Source organism: Dipodomys ordii, unplaced genomic scaffold, assembly GCF_000151885.1.
Source record: "Dipodomys ordii isolate 6190 unplaced genomic scaffold, Dord_2.0 Scaffold268, whole genome shotgun sequence".
Taxonomy (NCBI): Eukaryota; Metazoa; Chordata; class Mammalia; order Rodentia; family Heteromyidae; genus Dipodomys; species Dipodomys ordii.
In genome coordinates, this window is record NW_012267484.1 from 142,509 (window position 1) to 157,190 (window position 14,682).

Genomic DNA, 14,682 nt, shown 5'->3' on the forward strand with positions numbered 1-14,682 from the left:
GGCTTTTTTCTTTTTGCTTATGTGGTGCTAAGGAATCGAACCCAGGGCCTTGAGCATGCAAAGTAAGTGCTCTACCACTGAGCCACCTTCCCAGCCCCTCTCACGGACTTTTCTGCTGGCTTTGAACCGTGATACTCAGATCTCAACCTCCTGAGTAGCTAGATGACAGGAGTGAGCCACTGGCGCCTGGTGTAAAACATGAATGTAAGAAAGATGTGGGACAATGAGGGTAGTGTTGATGCAGTTGTGGGGGAAAAGATTCTCAGAGCCTTTGGTGCTACCATCACTTGTTACCCCTAAGCCCTTTGAAACAGAACTGTGTGGATGTAGACACTAGTGAGAATCTGACTACGTTCGCACTGCCATGGGTGCTGCGCGCTGCTTAGGGCTTGTCCGCTTTTCTGGGTGAGGAACAAGTGGGTGCCCTGGGACAATGGAGAGGTAGTTCTTGATTCCTCTATTTCCTCATTCCTGTATGTCCTCTACACTCTTTATTTTCTGTACTACTACGTCATTCCCCCCTTTCCTCCCCTCCTGTGCAGTATTGGGATTTGAACTCAGAGTTTTAAATTTGCTAGCCTGGTGATCTATATTGCCTTCGGTCCTGCTTTTCACTGATTATTTTGAAGATGGCTAGGAGTCTAGTGACTTTTCTGCCATGCTGGCCTTGAACTATAATTCTTTAGATCCTAGCTTCCTGGGTAACTAGAATTACAGGCATGAACCACCACTGGCGCCTGGCTGCTATTGCATTTTTATATTATTTTATAATTACCTGAGTCTATTTAACCTGTATTGTAAACTTCTTGAGGATAGGGTCTTGTGTGTGTGTGTGTGTTGAACCCAGGACCTTGTGGCAACACTCCATTACTGAGTCATGTCACTAGTTTTAAGGGTCTGAGTTGCATAATTATAATACCAGCACAATGATACAATACTTGGCAAATACTGGGTATCCATATAAAGTTTGACCTTTTGGTGTCTCTTGTATGACCTTATTTACTAACAGTAACAATCGCCATTTTTTTTTTTTGGAGTGCCAATAACTTTATACAAGCTTAGAAACTACTAGATATGGTAGGATGCACAATTTTTGGCAGATAATTTGTTATTAAAATTAAAAACTAACATCTTGATTGCAGAAGAGGGTTTAGAATTTGCTTTTCCTTCTGTGTGCATGCGTGTCTGCATGCCCACGCATGTGTCGTGGCTTGAACTCAGGGCTTGTGTGCTGTCTCAGCTTTTTGCTTGAGTGGTGCTCTACCATTTGAACCACAGCTCCACTTCCAGCTTTTTGGTAGTTGGAGATAAGAGCTTCAAGGACTTTTCTGCTTGGGCTGACTTCGAAGGTAAATCCTCTTAATTGTAGTCTCTTCCCTTCTCCCCTCTTTTTTCCCTCTCCCCTTTTTACCTTTCCCCCTCTTGTTCCTCTCCCTCTCCTCCCTCCTTGCCTCTTTCCGTCTTCCTTTCCCCTCTCCCCTCTCCCATTTTTCTTCCTCCCCTCTCCTTTCTTCTGAAAGTTGAATTTAGAGTCTTCTACCACTCTAGCCATATACCTAGCACTCTCCTTGTGAAGTCCCCAACCCTGTTAGATAGGTTAGGGGCCAGATCTATAGATCTCATGTAACCATGGTTCCCCCTGAGAGCCCTGCCTCTGAATACACCCACATTGCTTCAGATCATCTGTCTGTAAACCAGGAAGGCACCACTCATCAGAGCATAGCCGAGGATGTCTGTATGCTTTTGGTTGGTGCACACAACTTTGATGGAAGAAGGTAACCTACAGTGCTCAGGGAGTCATAGTAGGCTTTGTTTTCCTGTAACTATAGAGACATTGTTAGAGACTTTATTTTTTGGTCCGTCGTGGGTCCTGAACTCTGGGCCTGGACGCTGTCCCTTAGCTCTTCAGCTCAAGGCTAGCTCTCTACCACGTGAGCCATAGTGCCACTTCTGGCTTTTCCTGCTTATGTGGTGCTGAGGAATCGAACCCAGGGCCTCATGCATGCAATCTACCACTGAGCCACCTTCCCAGCCCCTGACTTACAGTTTTATAGGGATTTCCTTTTTTGGGACATTTCTGTATTGCAGTGATTCTAATAATTTTTTTTTTTTTTCTGTCATGAGGCAGGCTTGAACTCTGGGCCTGGGCACTGTCCCTCAGCTATTCAGCTCAAGGCTAGCACTCTACCACTTGAGCTACAGCGCCACTTCCGGTTTTATAGTGGTTTACTAGAGATAAGAGTTTCATGGACTTTTCTTGCCCAGGCTGGCTTTGAACTGCGATCCTCAGATCTCAGCCCCCTGAGTAGCTAGGATTACAGGCGTGAGCCACCAGCGCCGGCCGATTCTAATAAATTTAACACTTAGCTTTTGCAAAGGGTCCTTTTGGTGTGAAGCAGTGTTAATATATCTTTGAGAAGTAAATGGTGTAAATGCATGCATTGGTGTAGAGTGTAGGCTTTGAAGTCACTTGGTTCAAATTCTAGTTTTGAACTCATTTCTCTCATTTTTGAGTAGTTTACAAACTTTTTTCCTCCATATTTGGATTTCTTTCTGCCTTACAGAGTGTTGGGAAATTAAAATGTGGCACCAAAGCAGGCTCAGTAAGAATAATTGTAATCAGTACTTTTATGGAAGTCTTAACATCTCACGTTTATATTAAGAATGTAGAAGAAAAATCCATGGAAAACGTTGCAGATGCTTTAGAAAATAGTTTGGCAGGTCCTCAAAAATTTAAATTGAGAGTTCTATGACCGATCAATTTCACTAATACAAATACAGCAAAATGAAAGTATATGTCCACCTAAAAGCTTGTACACAAGTGTTCATACCACCATCATTTGTGAAGCAGCCCAGAAGTCCAAACAGATAACCAGAATGTGTGAATTATCCATATAATGATATAATATTTGTCATCAAAAGGAAGAAGTACTAATAATGCATTCCACAGAGAAGAAAGCTAGACCCAAAAGGTCACATCCTGAATGGTTCTGTTTATAGAACACGTGTATAACAGGCAAATGAGTACAGACACGCTGGGGGGTCGTGGCAGGTTGGGAGGAATGTGGAGTGGCTTCTGTTTCTGTATGGGCTTCCTTTTGGAGGTGATGAACATGTTCTGAGTTAGACAGTGTTGATGGTTGAACGACTTAATGTGTATGTCAAGAGCTACCGACCTTGACAGTTTACTCACTAGGATAGATGATGCCAGAAGGGAATCCACTTTTCTTTTTAATGTGTGTTAATACTGACATTTTTATTACTTTAGGTGAACGCTAACATTTTCATATTTTCTAAAGGAAAGATCTTGAAGACATGACTGCTGGACTTGTTTTCTGTGGGACCAGACAGGAGTGCTGTGGTACCTGCCGTGATGTTTGAGAGGCTGGGCACACTTCACTCTAAGCTTGTCAGCCATTTCTCTGGTGGCTTCGTTTTGAGTAGGGATGATGAAGGGCACCAGCAGAGTGTGATGAAGCAGATATATCAGACTGCTTTGGAAACTTGCTGGGGCAAGCCTGGGTTTGAACTCAGGGCCTTGAGGTTGGTAGGCATGCTGCTTCCAGGCTTTTGAGAAGCTGTCTGGCTTGGGTAGTATTTTTCTTGAGTGTTTGTTCTCAGGTATCCATGATTTTTGTCTTTTGAGACTGATGATATTTTAAAGTTAGATTAGTGTCCTTCTTGGGTAGACTTGGGAGAATATCTGGTCTAGGTAGTATCTGATAATAGAAATTCAAATGATTGCTCTTTGTTTGGCTTTAGCAAGCTCTTTCTGTTTTCTGCCCTTTTGGATATCTGTGTTATATTTGTCTGCTTGGTAGTAGAGAAGTAAGAAAGAATCAGTGGGATAACTTTAGGTTAAATCTCAAGGGTGTGAACCCAAGTTGCTTGTTTTTCAGTTCAGTGAAGGGATTTTTCTGCTTGCTTGGCTGATGCTTTACCACTTGAGCCAGGCTTCTGCCTGGCTTTTTGCTGATTATTTTTGGAAATGGAATGTCCTGGTTGGCTTTAGAAGATCCTTCTGATCTCAGCTTCCTGAGTAGGTAGGATTACAAACACCACCTGGGTGCTGTCCCTGAGCTTTTCAGCTCAAGGTGACCGTTCTACCTAGAGCCAAGGCACCACTTCCAGTTTTCTGATGGTTAATTGGAGATAAGAGTCTCACAGACTTTCCTGCCCGGGCTGGCTTTGAACTGTGATCCTCAGATCTCAGCCTCCTGAGTAGCTAGGATTACAGGCGTGGTGCTCAGCTCTGTCATTTTATGATTTCTGAAACGTGTTATTTAAAGCTTATTTTGTTTCTTTATAGTCTTCTTAATCTTTGCATTTTTATTTATTTTTTTGTGCTGGTACTGGGGCTTGAACTCGGGGTCACAGGGTTGCCCCTTAGCTTTTTGCTCAAGGCTAGTGCTCTACCACTTGAGTCACAGCCCCACTTCTGGCCTTTTGGTGGTAAATTGTAGAGAAGAATCTCACAAGACTTCGATTCCCAGTCTGGCTTTGATCCTTAGAGCTTAACTTCCTGAGTAGCTAGGATTATAGACGTGGGCCACTAGCGCCTGGTTCAGTGTTGCCTTTAGGTGGAGACATCATTTATCATTTCTGTAAAGGATAGTTCACACTTTTACCCTGTAGATGGTTTGCTCTGTGTGATTTACAACCAAAGTGCCTGCCAATCATTGAGAAGTTGACTGGACAGATAGCAGCCCACTGGAAGCTAATCCTGTCTGGGGAATGTTCCAAGGGGCTCCGTTTATTTATTATTTTAAATTTTTGTCGGTCTTGGGGCTTGAATTTTGGGCCTGGGCGATGTCCCTCAGCTCTTCAGTTCAAGGCGAGTGGGCTGCCTCTTGCCAAAGTGCCGCTTCTGGTTTTCTGGTGGTTTATTGGAGATAAGAGTCTCATGGTCTTTCCTGCCCAGGCTGGCTTTGAACTGCGATCCTCAGATCTCACCCTCCTGAATAGCTCCTCTTGTGAGCCACTGGCGCACAGCATGGGTTCAGTTTATAAACATTAATCCTTGTGTGGATATTTTTATGTTAGGATTATTTTACTTCCCTGGTAACTTCTGAGAGCCGGGCAGTGAATTTTTATATTGAGACCCTTGCAATTAATAATACCTTATTTTGAGGTTTACCATAGTAAGGTTGGAGAATTTGTAGGCTTGGAAATTAGTTCACATAGCTGTGGGTCCAGTAGGTTTGCAGATCAATAAGGGGGAAACAGTACTACCATTTTAGCATAGCAATATTCTGGATTCTCACATTTTTTTCTGGTCTGTTACTCTCAGCAGTCGTATATCTGTAAGAGATAATATCAGATCTTTCTGACATTCTCCTTTGACTCGCTCAACCTCATGTCTACAGCACCACATCATCTTTGCTCATGGAATTAAGATGTGCACTTGGCTTAGTAGTGAATGCAGCATCCCTCAGTTCTCCAGTATTGCAGACAGTCCTTGCGCAGTGAGGGCAGGGCCATCTGTTACGTGTAATTTGGTTGATTCCATTCTAAATGATGGTATTTTCGCACAATATTTAAAGTTTTTTTTGTAGTATTTATTAGGCTTTTTAGAGATGGCCAAAGACTTGTTTCATAAAAATACATTTTTGTTGTGTTGAAGGATTAAGCTGAGGGCTTGTGCTTGCTAAGACAAAACTCTGCCGAGTCCTGGGGCTGGGGCTGGTTGTTTTTCTGCTAGGGTTTCACTTTTGCCTGGGCCCACCTGGGCTGTGGCTGGGGCCTCATGAGTAGATCATTGGGTGCAGATTGTGGGTTTACCTAGCATCTTACTAATGTTTGTTCTGGCTGGCCTTTTACCTTCACTCCTCCCACTGTCTCCTCAGTGACTGGGCTTACAGGTGTGTGAGTCAGTGCCCAGCCCAGCCTCTACAGTTTTAAATGGGAAAATCGGAGTTGGATAGCATTTTTGACATACAGTGGGATGCTTGGCAAATGTGTAGAATACAGTGTAGAATGGTTAAAGCCAAATAACATACCCACCACGTCAGTTAATTTTTTTTGTGTGTGGAGATTCATTTGATATTTTTTACTTGAAATTTACATGACTAACTACAGTTACCTTTTTTGTGCAGTACATCTGAAGCCAGTGTTATTGTGTGCCATTCTAGTAAAGTGTTATTTTGTTCTAATTTAAGGAAATGCCCTCTTGCATGTCATCTTTTCATTTTATAATCCAGAAGTTTTCCAAGGATTTTTTTTTTTTGGGTCCGGTAGTGGGGCCTGAACTCTGGGCCTGGGCACTGTCCCTCAGCTCTTCAGCTCAAGGCTAGCGCTCTACCACTTGAGCCTCAGCGCCACTTGTGGCTTTTTTCTTTTTGCTTATGTGGTGCTGAGGAATCGAACCCAGGGCCTCATGCATGCAAGGCAAGCACTCTACCACTAAGCCACCTTCCCAGCCCCTTTCCAAGGATTTTTATTTTGAGGGCAGGTAGTTCAGTTTAGTGCATCAGCATTAACCTCGAAGCTGTTCTGCTACTTGTTGGCTGAGATATTCATTAATCAAGCCTTCATTTCTTCTCTGCAAAATGGGACTATAATTCCCTTATTTTGAGATTTGCCATAAGGTTAGAGGATTTGGAGTGGACTCACGCAGTTGGGATAGTGCAGCCCACACATAGTGTGGAAACTCAGAAGAGGTGATGGTGAATCTTGAGTCCAGATTGTAGGGCAGGCCAGTATCTGGCGATTGAGATAGAATCTCTGTGTTACAGTCTTGAGTCAGGATTCCTTCCTTGCTGTGGTCCCTGACATGATTTGACTTGAAGGTGCCCCGCCCCAGCCTTTTGCCTCTGGGGTCATGTGGCTTTCAAGACGTTTTCCTTGTTTATTAGTCAGGATCTTGCTATGGAGCCCAGACGGGCCTGGAGCTCATGACCCTTTTTTCTCAGACTCCCAAGTGCTGAGGTTACAGGCATGTGAGTTGAGTTTGGTGATACATTTCCTTTTAAAAGATTAAGGACCTACCACCCGGTTCTACCTGTAGTAACTGTTTCTTCTGCCACCTGGTTCTTTTTTTTTTTTTGGGTCCTGTTGTGGGGCCTGAACTCTGGGCCTGGGTGCTGTCCCTTAGCTCTTCAGCTCAAGGCTAGCGCTCTACCACTTGAGCCATAGTGCCACTTCCAGCTTTTTTCTTATGTGGTGCTGGGGAATCGAACCCAGGGCCTCAGGCATGCAAGGCAAGCACTCTACCAGTGAGCCACCTTCCCAGCCCTACCACCTGGTTCTATCTGTAGTAACTGTTCCTTCCTTCCCATCTTCCCTCCCTCCCCTCCCTCCCCTCCCTCCCTTCCCTTCCTTCCCTTCCTTCCCTTCCCTCTTTCCTTCCCTCCCCCCCCCTTTCTTTCTTTCTTTTTTTTTTTGGGTTGGGTCATGGGCCTGAACTCTGGGCTTGGGCGCTGTCCCTCAGCTCTTCAGCTCAAGGCTAGCGCTCTATCACTTGAGCCACAGCGCCACTTCCAGCTTTTTTCTTTTTGCTTATGTGGTGCTGAGGAATTGAATCCAGGGCCTTAGGCATGCAAGGCAAGTGTTCTACCACTGAGCCACCATCCCAGCCCTCCATGAGACTTTTATCTCCAATGAAGCACCAAAAAAGCTGGAAGTGGAGCTGTGGCTTAAGTAGTAGAGCACTAGCCTTGAGCAGAAAAGCTCAGGGACAGCACCCAGGCCTTGAGTTCACGTCCCATGACTGACCCCCTCCCCCCAAAAAAAATATAAAATAAGAATAAAGTAAAAGAACCCATTTAAACTTGATAAGGGATTTTAGCACCCCACTGCAGCTGTAAAAATTGGAGGACTCTTATTTCTCAAGTTTGAAACTTAGCAAAAAAGCTACAGTAGTTAAAATAGACTACAACTGGCAGTGAATAGAGTCCAGAAATAAAACTCAAATGTATAGTTTAAGTGATTTTCAGTAAGAGGACAAAACTATTGAATGGGGGAAAGACATCATAATCTTTTCAACAAATGACGGAAGAAAAAGCCAAGTTTTGAAACAGTTCAGTGTTCTTTCCCCCGTGTAAATCGGGGTCATTTAATGTTGGCATGGTGGGTCTCTGTGAGGCTGTCCACTACACGCTAGGTGCTGGCTGTGTATCCTTTACTCTTGGGATAGCCAAATGTCCCCTGACATTGCCAGGTTTTTTGTTTTTGTTTGTTTTTTTGGGTTGGTCTTGGGACTTGAACTTGGCCTGGGCGCTATCCCTGCGCTCTTCAGCTCAAGGTGACTGCTCTACCACTTGAGCCACAGCGCCACTTCTGGTTTTCTGGTGGTTAATTGGAGATAAGTCTCACAGACTTTCCTGCCCGGGCTGGCTTTGAACTGCAATCTTCAGATCTCAGCCTCCTGAGTAGCTAAGATTATGGGCGTGAACCACTGGCTCCTGGCTCACTGCCAGTTTTTTTACAAGGTCAAAAAAAATCATTCCAGCTGGTGGCTCACGCCTGTAATCCTAGCTATTCAGGAGGCTGAGATCTGAGGATGTGGTTCAAAGCCAGCCTGGACAGGAAAGTCTGTGAGACTCTTATCTCCAGGAAACCACTCGAAAACCATAAGTGGAGCTGTGGCTCAAGTCGTAGAGCGCTTGCTTTGAGCTGAAGAGCGCTGGGACAGCGCCCAGGCCTAGAGTTCAAGCCCCATGACCGACTGAAACAAAAAACAAAACAAAAAAACCCAACTCCAGTTGTGGACTGTACTTCTAAATTCTGTGAATCCAGCAACTTCTGCAAAACTCATTAGTTTCATAAATATATTCAATATATTTAACTTCTTTTGGCGGTACTGGGAATTTGAACTTGGAGCCACACTCCCAGACCCCTTTTCCCTTGTTTCCCCCTAGATAGAGCCGCTTTTGCATTGGACTGGGTCTTCCTCCTCCTGCCTCTGGCTGGGATTACAGGTATGTATCACAATGCCTAGCTCATATTTCAGGGTTTGATGTTTAAATGAAAGCTCTTCAGCTTGGCGGTTCATGCCTGTAACTCCACCTCTTGGGAGGCTGAGGCAGGAGAGTTGAGAATTCCAGGCCAGTTTATGTCACCTAGTGACACTGTTTTAAAACGACAAACCAAGTCAACCGAAAGAAGCCTATTTGATGAAAGTTAGTGGGTACTGAAGAAATAAATTCAGGTTTTGAATTTTAATGTAAGTGGAATGAAAGTACTGTCACAGATATCATTGTAAATTATTGTTAATTCAATGCAAGTATTTAAACTTACTGTTTTTAAAGATTAATTTATGATCTCTCAAATCTGGTTTTAAGTTTTCTTCAGTGATCCAGTTATCTAACAGCTGAAGAACATCAACATAGCATAAACTCTGGTACAGGCCATGATTCCTTGGCATAGAATAGAGCATCCCTGGACCTCACCTTTGGTTAATATTTGCTCACACCAGATACAAAATCAAGATGGATAACAGATTATAGATAACTTAATATTCCTTACTTAGGTGATGTACATTCAGTGTTTGATGGCCATGTGAAGATGAGGCACCTGACCTGGGTCACCTCACTCACTGGTTCAGTATTGTCCTTTCCCAGGGGAGGGGACTGAGGCTCAGTGACTTGCTGAAGTCATATTGTTGGTAGGTGACAGCTGAGATGTCAATCAGAGGCCTGTGCGACGTCTAAGACCTTGCTTTTAAGTTTTTTTATATGGCCTCTTACTATTGTATCTTTCACTGCTGTTTACTTTTCAGATTTCATTTTCTGTCCTTAAGGTCACATCCAGTGCTGTCGGAATTCTCGTGCTGGAGTTTGTGTGGGAAGTGGTAGGAAATGTGGCAGATTGGACTGGATTGTGTAGGGCTTTGAGTGACAGGCAGTGAAGGAACAAAGCCAGTGTGTCATACACTTCCTGTTTGTTACTTGTTCTAAGGAGCGTTTTATGAATGCCCCTGCCCCAGGAGTGCATGCCCAAAAAGAGGCAGAGCTGGGACCCAAACCTCTCACTTCCCAATACATGGTACTTGACCTTCCTTTAAGATGATTTCAACCTTCCTGATGAATTACTGACTTCTAACTTAAGGTTTTAGGATAGTAAGAATTAATTAATTATTCCAGTCCTGGGGCTTGAACTCAGAGTCGGTGTGCTGTCTGAGCCTCTTTGTGCTCAAAGCTAGCTCTCTACCGCTTGAGCCACAGCGCCACTTCCTTATTTGAAGCATGGTTGAACACCTATGTCTGCTAAGCCTTGTCTGTAGCTTGAAGATGACGGCATTCATGTGTATTGTATTTCAAGTTTACAGAGGGGCTTTGGTGATTATGTATAGATGCATTTAAGAGCTAGTAAATGAAAAGTGCTTTTAAGTATTCTTCTCAGTCATGGACTTTTACAAATAGAACAGTTCATATATTTAAAGTGTCATTTCATCTTTGAAACTTCAGAGAACTACTGTCCCCTCCCCCCCCCCGTTTTATTTTTGTTTTTGCCGATTGTGGGGTCTGAACTCTGGGCCTGGGCGCTGTCCCTTAGCTCTTCAGCTCAAAGCTAGCAGTCTACCACTTGAGCCACAGCACCACTTCCGGCTTTTATTTTCTGCTTATGTGGTGCTGAGGAATCGAACCCAGGGCCTCATGCATGCAAGGCAAGCGCTCTACCATTGAGCCACCTTCCCAGCCCCAGAACTGCTGTTTTAAGTTGATTTTCTTTGTATTGAATCTGTTTCTTAATCTATTTCTTGGCTAGGGCTATGAAGCGTTCTCAAAATAAAAAGGGAAACACCAAAACAAGTATTTTTAAACTGTGTCAGGAATAATTGCAATTTTAATTTTTAGTTCTTTAGATGTAGAATTTTATTTTAAAAAGTTAACAGTTTTATATATATTGGCGGTTCATAGACATAGTTCAAATTCTAAGAAGAGTTTAAACCACTAGGAAATTAGTTATTGTAAATTGACTTTTAGAACATAAACTGAAAGGATCAAACTTTCAGAATTTTGAAACAAAAGATATGTGGGAATGCTATTACCTAGTTTTATTTTAAGCTCTCTTTGAGATTGTTTTTAAATGAAATGTGATCTGAAATTAGGCTTTAGCTTTCTTTTGCGTAACAGAAAAACATTGAGAACATAAAGAGGCACGAAGAGCACAGATATACCAATACTTCATAGTTGTAAGTATGAGAAGTTGGGCTGGTGACATCAAACTTCTGATGTTGGTGGCTGTGGCAAATGTATTTTTGAATACTCTCTCAGCCCTGATAGGGTTAATTGTGGCTTGGCAATCAAGAAAAGGAACTCTGTGCTGCTTCAGACTGCAGAGTCCTGTTGCTATGCAACAAACATTCTCAGGCCAGTATAGGGTATAGTAAATTGGTATTCTCTGTCCCTTTCCACCACATGCTCATTTTGTAATCTGAGAGGAGTAGTTAGAGGTTACTTCACATGGTTTTATTTTAAAACAGGCATCAGAAGATTTTTGTTGCTATTTGTAATTGGTTATATTTTTCCTTACCAAAGCAGAAGATAGGCTAAAATGCTATGTTCACAGTTTTATAGATATTTCCTTGTTGTCTCAGGTTAGAGCAGTGTATTTTTAATAAAAAAGGCATTACTGCTAATTTCTAGTATAGGTTTTTTTGTTTTGTTTTGTTTTTTTGGGTCCGGTGGAGGGGCCTGAACTCGGCCTGGGCACTGTCCCTCAGCTCTTCAGCTCAAGGCTAGCGCTCTACCACTTGAGCTACAGCGCCACTTCCGGCTTTTTTCTTTTTGCTTATGTGGTGCTGAGGAATCGAACCCAGGGCCTCAGGCATGCAAGGCAAGTGCTCTACCACTGACCCACCTTCCCAGCCCCCCTAGTGTAGGTTTTTGCTTGAGAATTCAAGTTAAATTATTCGAACTTTACCATAGTGTGAGCCAATATCCTGAAATTTATTGTATTATTATTATTAATATTATTGTCATGGGGCTTGAACTCTAGGCCTGTATGCTGTCCCTGAGCTCTTCATCTCAAGGCTAGTGCTCTACCACTAAGCCACCTTCCCAGCCCCTATAAAGCTATTTTTTAAAATTTCTTTATTTTTAATTGTGAAAATACACAGGGGTTACAATTACATGAGCAAGGTAATGAGTACATTTCTTGCCTCCTCCTTTGTTTCTCCTTCCCATCCCTTCCCATCTCCCCCCCACCCCCCAAGTTATTTTTAAAACAAGTAAATATAGAATGTATTTTTCTACTAGGAGAAATTTAAATGTTGTAAAAGAAAACGGGTGATGAATAATAGCTTTATGATACATTTTAACCATTACTAAGTACTTTAACCATCTGCTGCATGAAGTAGTTGTACATTGTGGTTCAGCTTCATTGCTGTCCATTTCTGAAACTATGTAGGAGCTTTTTGTACCCCACTGGGTAGAACTTAGCCTAGGCTGTCTTCTAACCGCTTTGGATGAATTAATCATCATAACAGCCCTCTATGGTAAGTACTTTTGTTCCAAATGGGAAGACTGAGGTAGAGACAGGAATACAAAACTAGTGGTTAGTGGAGCCAGGCTTCCAGCACCGCCGCCCGGCTCTCCTGTGCTCTTCACTGCTGTGCGAGGCTGCCCTCTTTTGGAATGCCTTTCTTTTCTGTTTAAAATGGTGTTTTTTTTTTTTTTTTTTAAAAACAAGTTACTTTCTGTAGCTTTTTCAAATGAAGTTAATATATTATTTTGGGCTGCTAATGAGTTAGTTTGGGTGTAAATCACCGACCTTTTAGACATTTTTCCCTAGATATTGTAAAAGGATGCAGCTTATTTATTTTATCCTGTGGCTAATTGTGGGAAGTTATACATACTATGGTAATGATGTAAAACAAGTTTTGGCTCACCTTTTCAGTAAATTTCTGTACCATTTTATATGCTATTCCTTTCTGAAGAGTATACAGATAATATATTTTTGGTAGTTTAATATAAGTAATGTATATTATTAGAGAATTCTTTTTTTTTTTTTTTTGGGTCCAGTAGTGGGGTCTGAACTCTGGTCCTGGGCGCTGTCCCTCAGCTCTTCAGCTCAAGGCTAGCGCTCTACCACTTGAGCCACAGCGCCACTTCCGGCTTTTTTCTTTTTGCTTATGTGGTGCTGAGGAATCGAACCCAGGGCCTCAGGCATGCAAGGCAAGCGCTCTACCACTGAGCCACCTTCCCAGCCCCTATTAGAGAATTCTTAAATGATGCAGTCTACAGCCATTGGATTTTCTATGTAATATTTTCTAAATTCATGCTCTTACTCATGGATCATGAATTTAATTGTATTAGTGGTCTAGAATAAGGGACAGTGGGCAAATGTAAAAAGAGAATAGCAGAGCACATATAAACTTAAGAATTAGTATGTGGGGTGGGCTTTTTGGAGACTATTTGCCTTCTGCTAAACACTATTTTTTAAAAATACATTTTTATTGTTATTGTAAAGATGGTATACAGAGGGGTTACAGTTACATGTCAGATGAGCGTATTTCTTTCCTCCTCCTCGACGTCTTCTTCCTCCTCCTCTTCTTCTTCTTCTGTTGTTGTTGTTCATGGCGCTTGAACTTGGCCTGAATGATGTCCCTCAGCTCTTCAGCTCAAGGCTAGTGCTCTACCGCTTGAGCCACAGAGCCACTTCCAGTTTTCTGGTGGTTAATTGGAGATAAGAGTCTCAACGGACTTTCCTGCCTGGGCTGGCTTTGAACCACAATCCTCAGATCTCAGCCTCCTGAGTAGGTAGGATGACTGGTGTGAGCCACCGGCGCCCAGCGTGTATTTCTTTTTAACGGTGTCACCTCTCTTCATTTTCTTCTAGTTTTTCCCTCCTGACCCTCCTCCCCATGGATACTCTATTTTTTATTCCCATTCTTAAATTATTTTTTTTTGTAACTGGGTCTCTTTATAGCCCAGACTGGCCGCAAAATGGTAATCCTCCTGTCTTCCTAGTGCTGAGGTTAGAGGTATGCGTCCATTCCCACTCCCTAAGGAACTTACTTTTCCTCTTTGACCTCCACCTGTCTCCTTGAATATTTATGCATGATCTTCTGCTTTGAGAGTAGGGCCTTGATCTTCTCTGGATTTATATATGTTCCACATTGTTCAGCCAGATTTACTCCGTAGTCACCAGGTAAGAGTTGAGGGGTTCCTCAGGTTCCCCATTTCCCCATTGAGATCCACATAAAAGTATTTCAAGATTTCTCATAAAAAGTCTCATAAGTGGAAATTGTAGCAAGCTCCTGAATTAAGTTCTCTTGCCTCAAGAACATGTTTCCCTCTCACTGCAGTTACCCTGACTTGGTTTTGGCTAGTTATGTTTCTAACTGATCATTTGTATACGTATGTGTGTGTATGTAAGTAGTCAGGTTGAAGGCAAGTTGTCCTTCTAGGGGAACTTGATGTGACAGGGTAGTTAGTTTTGCTTGTACTTTAGTGAATAGACAAATAAGAACTAAGCAACTTTCATTATCCTCTGTCTGGCTTCTTTGATTTGTGCCGTCCGTCTGTATTGCTACATGTCATTTCACTGTGTAAATTACCCGTTTATTTACTGAGACAGAGACCTACTGTGTGTCTCAGGCTGGCCATGAAGTCTGTATTCCTGCCTCAGCTTCCCAAGTGCTAGATCATATGCATCATCCCCACACCCTGTACCTGTAGAGCTCCTAGCCAGTGCTGAATGCACTGGTGCAGGCGGGCGGCCGCGGGCGGGCGGGCG